Raw genomic sequence first — 19,014 nt, 5'->3', positions numbered from 1 at the left:
CCTGGATTGCTATATACTTTCCTCTTAAGACTGCTTTTGATGCATCCCACAGAAGTTGGGGCTTTGTGTTGTTGTTGTCATTTATTTCCATATAATGCTGGATCTCCATTTTAATTTGGTCATTGATCTATTGACTATTTAGCAGCATGTTGTTAAGCCTCCATGTGTTTGTGAGCCTTTTTGCTTCCTTGTAGAATTTATTTCTAGTTTTATACCTTTCTGGTCTGAATAGTTGGTTGGTAGTATTTCAATCTTTTTGAATTTACTGAGGCTCTTTTTGTGGGCTAATATGTAGTATATTCTGGAGAATGTTCCATGTGCACTTGAGAAGAATGTGTATCCTGTTGCTTTTGTGTGTAGAGTTCTATAGATGTCTATTAGGTCCATCTGTTCTCGTGTTTTTCAGTGCCTCTGTGTCCTTACTTATTTTCTGTCTGATGGATCTGTCCTTTGGAGTGAATGGTGTGTTGAAGTCTCCTAAAATAAATGGTTTGCATTGTATTATATCCTTTAGTTCTGTTAGTATTTGTTTCCTATATGCTGGGGCTCCTGTATTGGGTGCATATATATTTATAATGGTTATATCCTCTTGTTGGACTGAGCCCTTTATCATTATGTAATGTCGTTCTTTATCTCTTGTTACTTTCTTTGTTTTGAAGTCTATTTTTTTCTGATACTAGTACTGCTCCACCTGCTTTTTTCTCCCTATTGTTTCCATGAGATATCTTTTTCCATCCCTTGACTTTCAGTTTATGCATGTCTTTGGGTTTGTGGTGAGTCTCTTGTAAGCAGAATATAGATGGGTCTTGTTTTTTTTATCCATTCAGTGACTCTGTGTCTTTTGATGGGTGCGTTCTGTACATTTACATTTGGGTGATTATCGTTTGGTGTGTACCTATTGCCATTTCAGGCTTTAGATTCATGGTTAACAAAGGATCCAGGTTACTTTACTTACTATCTAAGAGTCTAACTTAACTCACTTAGTATGCTGTTATAAACACAATCTATAGGTTATTTTATATTTCTCCTCCTTTTGCTTCCTCCTTCATTCTTTATATATTAGATATCAAATTCTGCAGTTTTTGTCTATCCCGTCATTGACTTTGGTTATAGTCAATTAATTTTGCATTTGCCTCAGAATCAGCTGCTCCACCCTCCCTACCATGGTTTTACTACCTCTGGTGACAGCTATCCAACCCTAGGAACACTTCCATCTACAGCAGTCCCTCCAAAATAGACTGCAGAGATGGTTTGTGGGAGGTATACTCTCTCAGCTTTTGCTTATCTGGAAATTGTTTAATCCCTCCTTCAAATTTAAATGATAATCTTGCCAGATAAAGTAATCTCGGTTCCAGGCCCTTCTGCTTCATGGCATTAAATACATCATGCCACTCCCTTCTGGCCTGTAAGGTTTCTGCTGAGGAGTCTGATGTTAGCCTGATGGGCTTTCCTTTGTATGTGATCTTATTTCTGCCTCTGGCTGCTTTTAACAGTCTGTCTTTATCCTTGATCTTTCCCATTTTAATTACTATGTGTCTTGGTGTTGTCTTCCTTGGGTCCCTTGTGTTGGGAGATCTGTGGATCTCCATGGCCTGAGAGGCTATCTCCTTCCCCAGATTGGGGAAGTTTTCAACAACTACCGCCTCAAAGATACTTTCTATCCCTTTCTCTCTCTTCTTCTTCTTCTGGTATCCCTACAATGCGAATATTCTTCAGCTTCTATTGGTCACACAGTTCTCTCAATATTCTTTCATTTTTAGAGATCCTTTTTTCTCTCTGTGCCTCAGCTTCTTTGTATTACTCTTCTCTAGATTCTATTTCATTTATTGTCTCCTCCACCGTATCCAAACTGCTTTTAATACCCTCCATCGTGCTCTTCAACGATTGGATCTCCAACCTGAATTCATTCTTGAGTTCTTGGATGTCTTTCCCTACCTCCATTAGGATGTTGAGGATTTTTATTTTGAACTCCCTTTCAGGAAGAGTCACGAGGTCCATATCATTTAAATCTTTCTCGGGAGTTGAATTAATAATTTTACTTGGAACAAGGTTCCTTTGGCATTTCATGTTTGTATATAGCGCCCTCTAGTGTCCAGAAGCTCTATTCTGGATCTGCTCAGACCCTGAAGCAATGTTGGGGGTCACAGGGGAGCATTACTGGTGCCTGGGTGTAGGAAAGAGCTGTTCCCCGCCTCCCAGTTGCTGTGCGTGTCTCCACTGCCTGAGTCAGTGGGCCGGGCACACAGGTATGTGTCTGTCCCAGAGCAGCTGGATATGGATCCCTGCTTTCCACGAGCAGCCAGAATTCCATTCTCCCCAGGAACTCTGCCTGTATTAACTTTCCAACCTGGTAGTCATGCGAATCTCATGAAAGCACCATGAAATGCAGGTTTGTGCTCCCAGAGCAGATCTCCGGAGCCAGGTATTCAGCAGTCCCAAGTCTTCCACTCTCTCCCTGCTCCGTTTGTCTTCCTCCCACCGTTGAGCTGGGGTGGGGGAGGGTCTCGGGTCCTGCGGTGCCACAGCTCTGGTACGTTACCCCGTTCAGTGAGGTCTGCTCTTTTCTCCAGGTGTGTGCAGTCTGACGCCGTCCTCTTTCCTGTTGCTCTCTCAGGATTAGTTGCACCAATTAAATTTTCTAACTGTATCCAGTTTTAGGAGGAAGACTCTGTCTCTCCTCTCACGCTGCCATTTTTATTCCCTTCTCCATAATTTTAAAAATCAGTTTATTGTTTTTGATGCAGTTGTTAATGGGTTTTCCTGATTTCTCTTTCTGCTAGTTCATTGTTAGTATACAGGCATGCAACAGATTTCTGTGTATTAATTTTGCATCCTGAATCTTTGCTCATTTCAGTTAGTCTTTTGCTGGATTTTTAGGTTTTCTTTGTATATCATATTATCTGCATGTATAGCATATCATCTGCAAATAGGGACAGTTTAACTTGTTCCTTACCAATTTGAATGCTTTTATCTCTTTGTATTGTCTGATTGCTGTGGCCAAGGACCTCCAGTACTCTGTTTAATAGAAGTGGTGAGAGTCGGCATCCTTGTCTTCTTCCTGATCTTTGAGAAAAGCTTTAATCTGTTTGCTATTAAGTACAATATTCGATGTGAGTTTGTCAGATATGGCCTTTATTATGTTGAAGTATGTACTCTATACAAATTTTGCTGAGAGTTTTTGTCATGAATGGATGTTGAATTTTGTCAAGTGCCTTCTCTGTATGTATTGAGATGATCATATGGTTTTAATCCTTCTTTTTGTTAAATTGGTGTATGACATTGTTTGATTTATGAATATTATACCATCATTGCATTCCTGGAATAAATCCCACTAGCTCATGATGGATGAACTTTTTGGTGTATTTTTAAATTTCAATTTGCTAACATTTTGTTGAGGATTTTTTCATCTGTGTTCATCAGGCATGTGGGTCTGTAATGTTCTTTTTTGCAGTGTTTTTGTCTGGTTTTGGTATTAGAGTAATGCTGGCCTCACAGAACGAGATTGGAAGTATTTGATCCTCTTCTACTGTTGAAATACTTTAAGAAGGATGGGTATTATCTCTTCTTTAAGTGTTTGGCAGAATTCAGGTGTGAAGCCATTGGGACCCGGATTTTTGTTTTTTTGGGTGGTTTTTTTATTACCAGTTCTATTTTATTGCTCGTAATTGGACTTTTCAGATTTCCTGCTTCTTTCCAGGTCAGTCTTGGAAGGTTGTATTTTTCTAGGAAGTTGTCCATTTCTTCTAGGTTGTCCATTTTATTGGCATTTAATTTTTCATATATTCTCTAATAATTCTTTGTATTTCTGTGGTATTGACTTTGATTATTCCTTCATTTCTGATTTTGTTTATGTGTGTACCTTGTCTTTTTTCTCAAGAAGTCCAGCTAGTGGTTTATCTATTTTGTTTATGTTCTCAATTAAACAGCTCCTGGTTTCCTTGATATTGTCTATTATTTTATCCTTCTCTATTTCTTATCTGATCTTAATTACGTCCCTCCTTCTACTAACCTGGGACTTCATTTGTTCTTCTTTTTCTGGTTCCTTTCATTGTGATTTTAGATGTTTATTTGAGATTGTTCTTGTTTATTGAGGTAAGCCTGTATTGCTGTATACTTTCATCTTAGAACTGCATTTGCCACCTCTCACAGATTTGGGGCTGTTGTATTTTTGTTTTCATTTGTCTCTTTGTATTGCTTGATTTCTGTTTTAATTTGTTCAATGATGCATTGATTATTTAGAAGCATGTTGTTTAGTCTCATGTATTTGTAGACTTTTTTGTTTTCTTTGTGTAATTTATTTCTATTTCCATACCATTGTGGTCTTAGAAACTGCTTGACACAATCTCAAATTTTTTCAATTTTTGAGGCCCTTCCTGTGGACTAGTATGTGATCTATTCTGGAGAATGTGATATGTACCCTTCAGAAAAATATGTATCCTGCTGCTTTTGGGTTGAGTGTTCTGTAGATGTCTATTAAATCCATTTGATCTAATGTATTTTTCAGTACTTCTCATTCTTTATTTTTTCTGGTTGATCAGTCTGTTCATGTGAGTATTTTTTTACAGTCTCCAAAAATGGATGTGCTACAGTCCATATCCCCAATTAATTCTGTTAGCATTTGTTTTACATATTTTGGTGCTCCTATGTTGGGTGAATAGATATTTACAATGGTTATACACTCTTGTTGAACTGACCCCTTTATCATTATTTAATATCCTCCTTTATCTCTTGTTACTTTGTTTTGAAATCAATTTTTTGTAGTATAAGTACTGCTAATCCTGCTTTTTTCTCCCTATGATTTACATGGAGTATTTTTTTCCATCCCTTTATTCTTAGTTTGTGTATGTTTTGGGTGTGAAATCGCTCTCTTGTATGCAGCATATAGACAAGTTTTGTTTCCTTATCCACTCTGCCACTCTATGTCTTTTGACCGGTGTATTCAATCCATTCACATTTAGGATGTTATTGATAGATATGTATTTATTGCTATTTTACTAATTGTTTTCTGGCTGTTGTTTTATAGCTCCTCTCTGTTCCTTTCTTCTCCTCTTACACTCTTCTCTTGTTATTGATGTTTTTCTTTCATGTTATAATTGGATTTCTCTTTCTTATTTTTATTATTTTTTGTGTGTATCTATTGTAGGCTTTAGTTTTGTGGTTACCAAAGGTTCAAGGACAGCTTCCTTACTATTAATAGTCTATCTTAAATTGCTGGTCACTATTTCAAACACAATCTAATAGCATTTTCTCTTCCATTTCCATGTATTTCATATACGATAGCATAATCTGCACTTTTGTGTATCCTTTGACTGATTTTCTGTACAGTTGATTTTGTTTCTTTTAATTACAGTTTTCCTTGGGAATTACTCTACTATCTTTACTGTGGTGCATTTTCAGTGGAAAAAGCTATTTAGTCTTTGGGACATTTCCATTTGGTGCATTTCCTTTAAGAAATCCTGTAAGGCTGGCTTTGTGGTGGTGAATTCCTTCAACTTTTGTTTACCTGTAAATTGTTGAATACATGTTTCCAAATTAAATGATACTCTTGCCAGGTAGATGATTCTTGGTTGGAGGCCCTTCTGTTTCAGTACATTAAATATTTCATGCCACTCCCTTCTGGCCTGTAAAGTTTCTGTTGAGAAGTCTGCTGATAGCCTGATGGGATTTCCTTTATAAGTAAATTTTCTTTCTCTGGCTGCTTTCAATAGACTCTCCTTATCCTTGATGTTTGCTATTTTTGTATTTTGGAAGACGAAGAGCCTTACCTCAATTTTACTTGTTAAAATATCACTGTGAAGTGATATTTAAAATAGAACTCTACTTCTTAAAGAGCAGCAGTATGATGAAAGCAAATATTCCCATTATGAGGTTAACAATTAAAGCATGGCCCACGCCTGAAGAGTTCCAGGTCTCACCACCTTTCCCAATCTGGTGGTGACCACATTTTCTTGATATTGTACCAGCTTGAAATCTATGATACTGGCAGTATTTGATGATGTTTGCTCCAAGCACCGGCATATTTATAGGACTCAACCACATGTCATATTTATCCCTGTACACCCCTGTATATATGCCTATGCCCATTATTAACTGTATTTTAAAAATAAACTTCCTTCTTTTTGAACTTACTAAGAGTTTTATCTTATGTTTTGAATTCTTTGTCTTGTTTTTTTTTCTTTTGCATCATTTTGCCCTTGGGTTTCAGACCTGTTGTTGAATGTAGCACTAATTTGTGCACTATTTATATCCTACAATTTCACATACTGTAAGTTTCTATGAAGAAATAGTATACTTCCTGATGTGGATAGAACTCTATGTCATTTTCTGCTATTATGAATATTTCTGTTTGAATAATCTCATACATATCTCCTGCTGAAAATGAGGGAGAATATTGTATGAAATGTGGAGTTATATGGCACATGGGAGTACTTCTCCTTTGGATAATTCCAAAGACATTTCCTAAGAAGTTGAACCAATTTTCATACCAGAAGGCTTTTCCTGAGATCTACGCCATCTCTGACATGTTTTCATTTATTCCAAAAATCAAGTGGTTATAAAATATTATGTAAATAATTTATATTTCTCTTATTATGAGATTGAGAAATTGTCACATGCTATAGGCCATTTATTTTCCTCTTCTGTGAAATATCTGTTTACAGGATTTCTAGTGCCCAACCTGTTTTTCCTTATTCGTTTGTAACAGCTCTTTATTTAATCAAGAGTACATTTTTGTTAGCTTTATGCATGGAAAACCTCTTCACTAGGTTGTGGTTTGTCTTACAAAAGTGAATGTAAATCATTTGTAATATATTTTGGGTGAAACTAAATACCTAGGGGTAATAGAGCTCAGTTGCCGATATTTTCTTTGGTGGTTTATTCTCGGTAGATCTTGTTCCTATAAACCATAGTTACCTCAAAATAAAAGATTTCTCCTAGGGGCTTATACGTTTGATGCATGAACCCACTTAGAGTTTAATTTTGACTTTGATGTGAGATAGGATACTAAACTTACATAATGTCCCTGTACCTTTTAATTAGTGCATCTGTTTACTATAATCCCACTTCAACAATAGATAACCTATCCATTTATATCTGGATTTTCCTCTGGGCTCTCCCTTCCAATCAATAAGTCTGTCATACCTCTCCCTGTCTTAATCATTGTATCACAACAGTCAGCTACAAAAAGCTGTTGTTATAACAAACAAGCCCCAAATCTTATGGTTATGTCCTCATAGTCATGTTGTATCACAGGTTGACTGATCTTTGATAATTTGTAATTTACTGCAACAATATTGACAACCAAAAATCATAATTCCAACCCATGGTCCGTTATGAGAAAAAGAAAAGCATATTGAAGCCATTAACAAAGAATTGGGAAACGTGGCAGTGAAATTCTATGAAGAAAATCAATGCCTGTTACATCCAAGCACACAGAATATAGTAACAATTGCTAAATATTATACAGACGAGCCGATCCAATAGTCCATGAGACATACCTAAAATGATCTCTGAGGATTTGCATTTTTAAGCTATATTTTCTATATTATCACATGCATTTACCCAGGTAATATATATCTACCCATATAAGGAAACTATATTTTGAAACTAAATGAGTAACAGTATCCCAAATACTGTTACTAGAACATAGTTTAATTCAAATATACCTTTGGAACAAAGGCTAGAATACAATAACTGAAGGAATAATATAATGTAATGACTGAAAATAAGCATATGGGTAGCACTTATTTTGTTCTATACACAAAATACACAGTTCCTAAAGCATTTTTACTTAACTCATTGACTCTGTATTAGTATACAACCTTACTGAGTAGATGCTGTTATCATCATTTAACAAGGAGAAAACTGAAGCAAAAATGGAATAAGTCATTTCCTTAGTGTCTTACAGACTTTAAGTGGGAGAACTGGGAATCAAATATATCATAGACATCACTAGTATGTACAAACACACAATATGAAGCATGCCTGGGGAAAAGGATAAAATTGGTGCTGCCTCTGTGGAGGGAGTCAGGGAATTAAGGGGAAGTTGAAAGGAGTGCTTTCTGTATTTCTACAATTTTGTTGACATAAAAATATGCATGAATCTGATATAGCAGAATGCCTACACTTGTTAATTCTGAAAAGGGCCCACTGGCGACATTTCCAATTGATTATGCTGCTCTTATAATACAAAATATTTGCTCATTTTATAAAGAGAGACAAGGGTGAAGTAGAAAAAGGAGGCAGCTTGCTCTATGGGTCTGGGTCTGCACTTCCTGCTCCACAGGCCTCACAGCCAAGCACCGAACATGACACCAGCTCTTCTGTAGGTGGATGTATGTGGCTTCAGGTGAATCTGACTGACACCTCTGCCCTCCACCAGTTCCAGGATGAAAGTAAATGCCAGAGAGTACCTCCACATAAAAAAGGCCATATATGACAAGCCCACAACCAACATTATACTTAACAGCGAGAAGCTGAAAGCTTTTCCTTTAAGATCGGGAACAAGATGAGGATGTCCACTCTGTCCACTTCTATTCAACATAGTTCTGGAGGTCCTAGCCACAGCAATCAGACAACACAAAGAAATGAAACGCATGCAGATAGGGAAGAAAGAAGTTAAACTGTCCCTGTTTGCAAATGACATGATATTGTACAAAAAAATCTCAAAGAATCCACTCCAAAACTACTAGATCTAATATCTGAATTCAACAAAGTTGCAGGATACAAAATTAATGCACAGAAATCTGTTGCTTTCCTATACACTAATGATGAACTAGCAGAAAGAGAAATCAGGAAAACAATTCCATTCACAATTGCATCAAAAAGAATAAAATATCTAGGAATAAATCTAACCAAGGAAGTGAAAGAACTACTATACTCTGAAAACAACAAGACTCTCACGAGAGAAATTAAAGAAGATACCAGTACATGGAAACACATCCAATGCTCATGGACAGGAAGAATGAATATTGTCAAAATGGACATCCTTCCCAAAGCAATCTACAGATTCAATGCAATCCCTATCAATATACCAGTAGCATTCTTCAATGAACTAGAGAAAATCATTTTAAAATTTGTATGAAACCACAAAAGACCCTGAATAGCCAAAGCAATCCTGAGAAGGAAGTATAAAGCTGGAGGGATCTCGCTTTCCAACTTCAAGCTCTACTACAAAGCCACAGTAATCAAGAGAATTTGGTGCTGGCCCAAGAACAGACCCATAGATGAGTGGAACAGACTAGAAAGCCCAGATATAATCCCAAGCATATATGGTCAATTACTATACGATAAAGGAGCCTTGGATATGCAATGGGGAAATGACAGCCCCTTCAACAACTGGTGTTGGCAAAACTGGACAGCTACATGCAAGAATATGAAATGGAATTACTGTCTAACACATATACAAAAGTAAACTCAAAATAGATTAAAGTCCTTAATGTAAGTCACGAAATCATAAAACTCTTAGAAGGAAACAGGCAAAAATCTCTTGAATATAAACATGAGCAACTCTTTCCTGGACACATTTCCTCGGGCAAGGGAAACAAAATAAGGAAAGAACAAATGGGGTTACATCATGCTAAAAAGCTTCTGTACAGCAAAGGACACTATCAGCAGAACAAAAAGGCATCCTACAGTATGGGAGGATATATTTGCAAATGACATACCCGGCAAGGGGTTAACATCCAAAATACAGAAAGAACTCACATGCCTCAACACCCAAAAAGCAAATAACACTATTAAGAAATGGGCGGAGGATATGAACAGACACTTCTCCAAAGAAGAAATTTAGATGGCCAACAGGCATGAAAAGATGCCCCACATCGCTAATTATCAGGGAAATGCAAATTAGAAGCACAATGAGATATCACCTCACACCAGTTACGATGGCCAACATCCAGACGACAAACAACAACAAATGTTGGCAAGGATGTGGAGAAAGGGGACCCCTCCTACACTGCTGGTGGGACTGTAAACTAGTTCAACCATTGTGGAAAGCAGTATGGAGGTTCCTTATAAAATTCAAAATAGAAATACCAATTGACCCAGGAATTCCACTCCTAGGAATTTACCCTAAGAATGCAGCAGTCCAGTTTCAAAAAGACAGATGCACCCCTATATTTATCACTGCACTATTTACAATAGCCAAGAAATGGAAGCAACCTAAGTGTCCAACCGTAGATGAATGGATAAAGAAGATGTGGTACATATACACAATGGAATATTATTCAGCCATAAGAAGAAGACAAATCCAACAATTTGCAACAACATGGTTGGAGCTAGAGGGTATTATGCTCAGTGAAATAAGCCAGAGAAAGACAAGTACCAAATGATTTCACTCATCTGTGGAGTACAAGAACAGAGCAAAAACTGAAGGAACAAAATAGCAGCAGACTCACAGAACCCAAGAATGGATTAACAGTTGTCAAAGGGAATGGGGTGTGTGGGGTGGTTGGGAAGGGTGGGAGAAGGGGAATAAGGGGAATTACGATTAGCACATGTAACGTGATGGTGGGGGAACAGGGAAGGCAGTATAGGACAGAGAAGACAAGTAGTGACTCCATAGGAACTCAGTACACTGGTGGACAGTGACTGTAATGGGGTATGTGGTGGGGACTTGATAATGGGCGGAATCTAGCAACCACAATATTGCTCATGTAGCCATATATTAATAATACCAAAAAATTTTTAAAAGTAAGTAAATGTCAGAGAATTTTGTAATAGGCATTATGTGCGTGAAGAGGAGAATTTAATCCCAACAGAAAAAATGGTTCCTCCCACTGCGTGGGGCAAGGCCAGCACTGTGGGAACATGGTGCATATTGTTGCAAAGCTGCAAGGGGACATGTCAAGGTCCCGATATTGTGGCAGGGCTCCTGTGGGACTGTTGATCACCTGAGGCAGGGCACTGCCTAGGGATGCTGGTTTACCTGGATGACATCAGAGCAGGATGATGCACAACACATTCCCTGGGTACTGAATGATGGAGACAGAAGGCCTGTCATTGAGAAGGGCTGAGGGACACAGTGAAGGCCCAGGTTTCTGTGCATAGGTACTATGGCAAGGAGGTGGCTCAGCTGTTTTTTCCTGACTGGGCTGGGATGTTAGGTGAGGTGGTCACAGACACAATACTTACAGTCTCTGCATCGCTAGGGATGCAATGTCCAAAGCTCCTCTTTAGACAAACTTTTATTATTGTTTGGGTCTCCGGGCAGTACAAATCCTTAAAAACTAAGACTCTAGAAAGGAGGCATTCAGAATTCTGCTCCCCTATGCTGCAAGAGCGGGTCCTTCCCATCCATTTCTCTCTCCCCATTGCAAATACCTTCTATGTGTGGACACACTGTCCTTCTCTAACTGGGTCCCGGTCTGCATGTTTTCAGTAGAAGCTATGACATCTAATTCAATTAGTGGCATCAGGGAACTGATTCTAAATTTAAGTGAGAAATCATAGTTTATATTTTGTGTAAAAAAAATACATTCCCAAGTATAGCTAAGTAATGGTAAAATGCAAACACTCAATATTTCATTCAGATCCCCTGAATGTTTCCTGATTCTTAATCTTCATTCTATTTTATAGTGCAGATTCTGATCTATAATTTTTTAAACACCTTCCCTATTTCATCTCAGTAGGTTCAGGATACTTTTTGTTCACTTGATGGGATCATGTGTTGAAATTATGACACTTCATTTTAATTAGATCTATGAGAAATTACAATGTCAAGGACAAAGTGCTAGTCTGCTGCTTGACTCATAGTATCAGTGGAATGAATGAGATTTCAACCTTTATTTCTAGGTGTACATGTTACTCCATTTTATTCACCATTACAAACTTTTCTTCATTTATGAATTTAATATATTCATGTGTTGATCAATTCATTATTCTGTTAATTTTTATATGACCTTGTGTTGAAAACAATATGGCACTTCCTCAGAAAACTAAATGTAAGATTTACACATGATTTAGTAATTCCATTTCTAGATATATTCCCAAATTAAATGAAATGAGGGGCTTGAGGAGGTATTTGTACACCTATCTCCATGGCTGCACTATCCGCAATGGCCACAAGGTGGAAGCAGCTCAGTTGCTTATCAACTAATGAATGGATAAAAAAAATACACTACACACAAAATGGGGCTTTATTCAACCTCAAAAGGAGGGAAATTCTGACACAGTCTACAGCATGGATGAACCTTATAGACAGTAAGCTCAATAAAGTATGTCACAAAGGGATGTATAATGTCTGATTCTACTTGCATAAGGTTCTAGGGTGGTCAAATTCAGTCACATAAATTAGAATGAGATTGTCGAGATCTTGAGGCAAGAGCACCAGGGTGGACTTTTATTAGCTACTGATTTAAGTTTTGGGAGATGAAGAATTCTATATATGGATGGTGGGGAGGTAAACACAGTATTGTGAGTGTACTTAATGCCACTAACCTGGGCACTTAAAAATGATTACAGTGTTAAAGACCTTGAAGAGTCAAAGCAACCTTGAGAAAGGACAAAGCAGGAAGCAGTATTCTTCCTCACCTCAAACTATATTGGAAGCTAGAGTAATCAAAGCATGTGAGTACTAGCATAAAGCAGACACAAACACTGATGGAACAGAACCAAGAGCCCACAAATAAACCCACACATACATGGTCAACTAATATTTGTAGAGGTCACTGAGATTGCTCAGTGGGGAAAAAGTAGTCTTGTCAATAAATAGTTTAGGGAAAAATAGTCTAGTCAATAAATATTTTAGGCAATGAAATAATTGGATCACTTTACATCCCTCACAAAAATTATATTCAGATGGATTAAAGACAACTTGAATCCTTAAAATTCTAAGAAGAACATGCAGGGAAGTTTCGTTGATGTTATTTGTTGCAAAGTTTGGATATGACACCATTTCATGAGCAGCAAAACAACATTAACTCATAGACAAGCAAGAGTCAAACTCAAATAACTGAATCGCTGATTTGTACACCTGCAACCAGGATAATATTGCATATCATCGATATTTCAATAAATACTAAAGAAGTAAACATAAGTAAATAATCAAACACAAAGAAACAGTACAACGGTTGTTCCCAAGGAGCTGGAGGAAATACGGATCACAGAGCTGGAGGAAATGCTCATCAGAAAGCTCGCACTTCCACCTATAGGATTAGCTCATGAGGATCCCACGTGCAGCTGGTGGTTATAATGACTCATGCTGTGTTTTTGATATTTTGGATTATTGAGTATTGCTAAAGGAGTAGAACTGAAATGTTCTCACCTCAACAAGAAATGTCAGTGATGTCCCAGCTTAGAGGTTTTTGCTAATGCTAGGGGTGGTAATCATTTTGCAATACACAAATGTATCAAATCAACACATTGCACACCTTAATCTTACACAGTTTTACATGTCAATTCTGTCACAGTAAAATGAGAAGGAAATGATCATTCCTGGAAATCAAATACAGTCTTCATTAATCCAATTTATGTCACCATGGTCACATTACCACTTCCTTTTCTGTGGCTCATTTCCACCCCTGTTGCCTTATGAGGATATAAGTAATTGTTTTTAGAGCCTCACCCAGATTATCTGGGAGAACCTCATCCTCTACAAAGCCTATATTGCCAAGTAAATAATATTTATCATACAAAATACATAAATTATTGGAAATAGGATGTGGACAAGCAGGATATGATGAGGACCGCTTCTTAATCCCATTGTAGAGATATCTTCGAGTTGACTCTATCAAGAATTATCTAAACACTTGAATCAAAGCATGACAGTTGGTTTTGATTTTCAGAATCATGTTTTGGGATGAATTCTCCATTTGGTGCCACCATCTGGTGACGTTGAGCTCAACCAGTCCAAAGAAAAAAACAACACATGGAGGACTACAGGGCCCCCTACTCCCCTGTTTCTAGACACTCCCCACCTCTGACGTCCTTCTAAGGAGAGAGAACTCTTCTATCGTGTGGTCATATTACAGGTACAGATCCTTTTGCTTATTACAATTGAAGGTCTTCTATTGATGTAGTTAAAATATCTCACAATCATCTCAAACCACTAAGATAATCTAATTATTCAAGTTTCATAGATAATGAAACAGTACAGTAGATACTAATTCCTCATAAGGAGGTGGTTTACCAGCGACCAGTCTAATCATTATTGAATAGGTGTGTGAGAGGTCAGCTCACTTACTCCACTATAATCCTGTAGGTGTAATGGGATGACCCACCGTGGTTCAGGGTGAAGCTAGTGTCTGACTCTTACTACAACCTTGTTCAATTCCTTCCCTGTCCTACATATTTTTAGCTATGTGCCTTCTTGTACGAGTGAGCCAAAGTAAAAAAAACACCAAAATCTTTGCCTTAGGCTCTTCTTCCATAGACCCTCAGCAAAGATCTTTAATTTAGAAATAGAAATCAACTGTAAACATCATAGAGATAGACAGAATGCAAAATCAGGTTTCAACCACAAGTAAAATATACTTTGCCATTCACTATTATAGACAAACTTGGTGATGGGATAAATCATGCTCTATGGCACACTCGTGGTTCTATCGGTTTCCCTAATTCTAGAAACCTGATTTCAGAGTAAGTGGCATAATCACAGAGAGTAGGGATCCTTCCGATGAGTTTCCTCAAGTCCCCCTTCATGTCCCGGCTCCTCAGGCTGTACTTGAAGGGGTTCATCATTTGAGGAACTGCAATATACATCACTGAAGCCACTGTTGTCTTCCTGGAGGAGTCAGTAACTACGGAACTAATATACACCCCAAACACTGTCCCATAGAACAAGGAAACAATGCACAGATGAGAGCCACAGGTGGAAAAAGCTTTAAGCTTAACTTCTGCTCATGGAATTCTCAAAATAGAAGAGATAATTTGAGCATAAGAAAAAATTATTCCAGATACAGGAACACCTGTAGAGAGGCCAGCTGCAAAATATATCAGGATATAATTAACGAGGGTATCAGAGCAGGCCAATTTGATGACCTGAGGAAGTTCACAGAAAAAGTGGGGAAATTCCAGGTCCTTGAAGAAAGACAGCCATGATACCATTAGATGAAGTATCAGGGCCACCACAGTGCTAAGAAGGAGGGAAAGCAGAATGAGCAGAACACAGAGCTGGCGGTTCTTGATGACCATGTACCTCAGGGGGTGACAGATGGCCATGTAGCAGCCATAGGCCATTGCTGCAAGGAGACAACCTTCACATCCACCAAAAAACATGACAAAGCCAATCTGAGCGATGCAGCCTGAGTAACTGATGTGCTGATTCTGTGCTTGGATGTTCACCAGCATCTTGGGGATTGTGGTTGTGCTTAAACCGATGGCAGCCAGGGAAAAGTTAGAGAGGAAGAAGTACATGGGGGTGTGGAGGTGGGGGTCAGAGCTGAACGCCAGGATGATAAGCAGGTTCCCCAGGATGGTGACCAGGTACATGGACAGGAACAGCCTGAAGAGGTGGGGCTCCAGTTCTGGATCCTCAGTCAATCTCAAGAGGAGGAATTCTGAAACATCTGTGTGATTTCTGGGTTCCATGTAATTGAATCTGATGGGGAAAATGGGATAGAAAGGAAAGAAATTAAGTGGTCCCCAGATGTGCATGAGAAGCATCAGAAGGGAAGTAGTTATAAATGCCAATTCTTGGTGCTACTGCAGACTTACTGCTGAGAAACTCTGGGTCGAAGACCAGGAAGCTAAGCTTAAACAAACACTCCCGATGGTTTTATACGTGCTAAAGTTTGAGAACCACATAAAATAAAGAGAAAAAATCTCTCTGTCTACTGCAAAGCCAGGTGAATATTCACATCTTTCCTTCTGCTAATTTCTCCGTCCATCCCCATCTATCACACTTCCTTGTCCCTCCACTTTCTTTAGTGTCCTTTTTCATTTAACACCAACCTTTTCTGAAACCTGTGCCAAGTGCTGAATCTGAGGAAAATGTAAGAGATGACATGGCGTTTCCTCCAGAAACATTTCTTGTTTCAAAGAAACAGAGATGAGAATGAAGTTCTCCAAGACCTCTTGTAGAGCATGGTGCCCAAACATTAGTGTGTCTCAAGATCACCTGAAAGACATGTTAAATTCCGAATGTGACAGCCCACACTGCTACTCCATTCATCCATGGGGAAGCAGGTAAAGCGAGCTTACATCAAGGACGGGAAGTGCTCAGTGCTTATCAAAGACTAAGTCCGATCTTAGATGGTCTGACTGCTGAGCTGACCCTGATCCATCATTGTTAATCTCTCTGCATCACACAGAGCCAGCATTTCTAAACCAACACTTCATATTGCATAGGTTCCCTTTAAAATTGTAGTTTTTCATCCTCAACCATGTCCCAAAACTTTTCCCTCTTCAGTAAGCTATGTCCACATGCACCCACGAAGTAGGGTGTGCAACAGGACACAGCATCCATCCATGCATATGCTCTGCTACTGTCAAAGATTAGAAAATAGTGGCCATCAACTCGAAGCTCATTTGATCCTCCATGAGATGCATTTACCTGCACTATTTATTACTTCTAAGAGAAGCTGGGCAAGTATAAATGAGAATTTCTGGGTCATCCTACGGGGACTTCTTCCCCAAGGTGTTAGGTAGTGTGACGTTAAAAAGAAGCAAGAGCTAAGTGAGAGAAAGAAATGTGTGGTCTTCTACAAACTAGATGAAAATAGTAGCAATTCCTGTTCTTTGAAAGATAGAAAACTACAAAATAAGAGACATATAAAATATCTACAAATAATTGGGAATCTCACCAGGATATTTCCTGTAAAAGTGCTTCTCCTTGCCTGGGGGAGAGACAAATGTCTGTGACAGCCTTTCTCATTGGGTGGATTGCTGAGACTCAAACACTGAATTCCATCCTCACCAGCACTTTCTTTGTGAATGGGGAAAATCCTCACTTGTATAGGAAGTCTCATGTCCCCATCTGTACAATGGGAGTATTCATAAAACTTCAGGTGGATATCAACCAGGATTAGAAGGAACACATTTAGCACAGTGTGCAAGCTCATGCGAACCTCAATATGACAATTCATACTGCGAGTTATTTTTCCTGCCATGACTTTGGGCTCTCTGCCTGTTTCATTCCTCACAAGGAAGCAGTGGGGCGGGGCAAGATGAGGAAAATGGTGGGAAGAGAGAAAATCCCCACTGTGCTAACTGCAGATTTCAGGGAAGAAATTAAGAGCTGAAACTCCAGCTTGGAAATCCCGTCACGTAGAAAGTGAGTGTAGGAGCATCAGGCGTATCATTATTCATTTGAAATGAACATGTGATTCATTTTCAGGTTGTTTTCATTGTGGATTCTTCAGTAAAAATAAAACAGAGATAACAATAAAGGACAAAGTACACAGAAGTGAATTAAATAAAAGTTACACATCACACTGTCTTCATTCTAGTTGTTTTTATTGCAATAAAAAATGCAGATACATGTGAGCCCCTACGTTCCCTATTTGACATAACTTGATAACTTCCCTACCTCAAGAGTGCACTAAATGAGCTTCATCTATGTCATTTCCCTTAATTTTTACTATACTTGGTATTATTGCTTGAGAAAAATTGCAGTGGTGTGCATTTGATAGCTTTATATAAATAGAACCATATAGTACACTGGGGCATTCACATGCGGTCTATCTTTTCTTTACTGTTGATATGTTTTATCTACTTTATTAATTTTAACTACCAGAGAGGACCCCTGTGCATTGTTACACCATGTTTTATTGCTCCATTCCCTAAATGACAGGTATTATGGTAAGTGCCTTCTTTCCTATAGATGTTTATTAAGACATATGCAGTGTAAAGCCATGCATGGGTTAACCTGCAGATTCTAGATGAGATGGTCTCTGGGAAGGGAGACAAAGGTTATGGGGATATGGGAGATGGACCTCCCCTTAAGCACATAATTTTGTTACTTTATAAAAATATCTGAAGGTGATTCAGCAGAATGTCTGCATTCACCTATTCTGGATTGAATGGGTGGTGGTCATATCAAAAACAACGTATTATACTATCTTTGGTGTTCTAATATAAAATTATTGGTGATTTAATAAAGAAAAGCAGGTATACTAGGAAGGCAGCTGGCTGAGTCTTTGTGTCTCTGCTTTCTCCCCTGTATCCTCAAGCCCAAAAATAGTAGTAATAAAAGAACACTTCTGGGAAGTGGTATAAGAAGAACCAGGAAAGGAAAACCTGAGTGAACCCCTTCCCATGACCACACCAGAATCCAGCTGAATGTCAGAAAATTTTATAGAAATCAGAATGTTTCAGAAGTGTCAGAAAGTCCTCTGCTCAGGAGGAAAACAGGTTCTTCCTTTTTTAGTGAAAAGCGGAGACCAACAAACTGAGAACTGGCTGGCTATTGATTATGCAAATGCACATGAGAACCTGTGGAGAAGAAGACGGGCTGGGGACCATGGGATGCGTGGTTCTGATGATTTCCTGCCTGTTCCCTCCTCACTGCTTCCCTTAGATGCAGGTGCAGGAAAACACCTGGCCTCCTCACCAAAGCATCTAAGTTACCTGCTGATGTCATTGTGGAATAGCGCCTGACATGTCACCTGGATATTGGAGACCGAAAATCTGTCCTCAGGAAGGGCAGAGACACCAAGTGAGGCACGAGGCTCCCGGTCAGCAAAGGTCAGCCCAGCACGGAGCACAGGTGTGCGCCTCCTGACTAGGTCAACGCTGCTCCGGGAGGTAGTCATGGGCTGACTCCTCACAGTCTCTACATCCCTGGGGGACCAATATCCAAAGCTGATCATTAGACAAATATTTTTTGTGTCATTCTGATCCCTGAGCTGTGAAAATCCTTACAGACCAAGACAACCCGAGAAAGGAACTTCTGATGGCTGATCCCCAAACCTTTGAGGCCAGGTATCCACCACTCACACTCTCACCTGGCCAGGCCCCACCTCCATATCACATAAACTGCACGCAGGTACACACACTCCTTTGCTAGTGAAATGTGGAACCTGTTTTTAAGTACCAGAAAAGGCATCTCTATCTCACTGACATACGGAAGGCTGA

General features: G+C 38.8%; 1 pseudogene; it reads right to left on the bottom strand.

Moving 5' to 3' along the window:
- Window positions 1-14,514: 14,514 nt before the first annotated feature.
- On the bottom strand, window positions 14,515-18,692 carry LOC118929202 (olfactory receptor 7G2-like; annotated as a pseudogene).
- Window positions 18,693-19,014: the final 322 nt, after the last annotated feature.

The sequence above is a fragment of the Manis pentadactyla genome, chromosome 12, assembly GCF_030020395.1.
Source record: "Manis pentadactyla isolate mManPen7 chromosome 12, mManPen7.hap1, whole genome shotgun sequence".
Lineage (NCBI taxonomy): Eukaryota > Metazoa > Chordata > Mammalia > Pholidota > Manidae > Manis > Manis pentadactyla.
This window is presented reverse-complemented; position numbering and strand designations above follow the sequence as displayed.